Here is a 1,384-nt window from a genome sequence, read left to right as displayed (position 1 = left end):
GGGGGCCGGTCGGCCTTAGGGGCGCGCCCAAAGAGGAGGAGTCCTACTAGGACTTCCTAGTCCTAGTAGGATTCCACTTCAAGGAAGAGGGGGAAGGAAAGGAGAGGGAGAGGGAGTAGGAAAGGGGGGCCCCCCCCCCTTCCCTTGTCCAATTCGGACTCCAAGGGAGGGGCACACGGCCTGCCCTGGATGCCCTCCTCTCTCTCCACTAAGGCCCATGGTGGCCCATTAGTTCCCCCGGGGGGTTCCGGTAACCCCTCCGGCACTCCGGTTTTACCCGAAACTTCCCGGAACACTTCCGTGTCCGAATAACATGGTCCAATATATCAACCTTTATGTCTCAGCCATTTCGAGACTCCTCGTCACGTCTGTGATCTCATCCGGGACTCCAAACAAACTTTGGTCATCAAAAACACATAACTCATAATACATATCGTCATCAAACGTTAAGCGTGCGGACCCTACGGGTTCGAGAACTATGTAGACATGACCGTGACACATCTCCGGTCAATAACCAATAGCGGAACTTGGATGATCATATTGGCTCCTACATATTCTACGAAGATCTTTATTGGTCAAACCGCATAACAACATACGTTGTTCCCTTTGTCATCGGTATGTTTCTTGCCCGAGATTCGATCGTCGGTATCATCATACCTAGTTCAATCTTATTACCGGCAGGTCTCTTTACTCGTTCAGTAATACTTCATCCCGCAACTAACTCATTAGTCACAATGCTTGCAAGGCTTATAGTGATGAGTATTATCGAGAGGGCCTGGAGATACCTCTCTGAAACACGGAGTGACAAATCCTAATCTCGATCTATGCCAACCCAACAAACACCTTCGGAGACACCTGTAGAGCATCTTTATAATCAGCAATTTACGTTGTGACGTTTAATAGTACACAAGGTGTTCCTCCGGTATTCGAGAGTTGCATAATCTCATAGTCTGAGGAACATGTATAAGTCATGAAGAAAGCAGTAGCAATGAAACTTTGACAATCATAATGCTAAGCTAACGGATGGGTCATGTCCATCACATCATTCTCCTAATGATGTGATCTCGTTTATCAAATGACAACACATGTCTATGGTTAGGAAACATAACCATCTTTTATTAACGAGCTAGTCAAGTAGAGGCATACTAGGGACACTATGTTTTGTCTATGTATTCACACATGTACTAAGTTTCCAGTTAATACAATTCTAGCATGAATAATAAACATTTATCATGAAATAAGGAAATAGATAATAAATTTATTATTGCCTCTAGGGCATATTTCCTTCAGGTTCATGCCTTTGATGGCGGTCCAGACCTCCTCCTCACTAAAGGGGGGCCGTTAGGGCAGCATTGGCCGCAGCCGAGACGCAGAATCTGTCATG

This window comes from Triticum dicoccoides, chromosome 1B (genome assembly GCF_002162155.2).
Source record: "Triticum dicoccoides isolate Atlit2015 ecotype Zavitan chromosome 1B, WEW_v2.0, whole genome shotgun sequence".
NCBI lineage: Eukaryota > Viridiplantae > Streptophyta > Magnoliopsida > Poales > Poaceae > Triticum > Triticum dicoccoides.
This window is presented reverse-complemented; position numbering follows the sequence as displayed.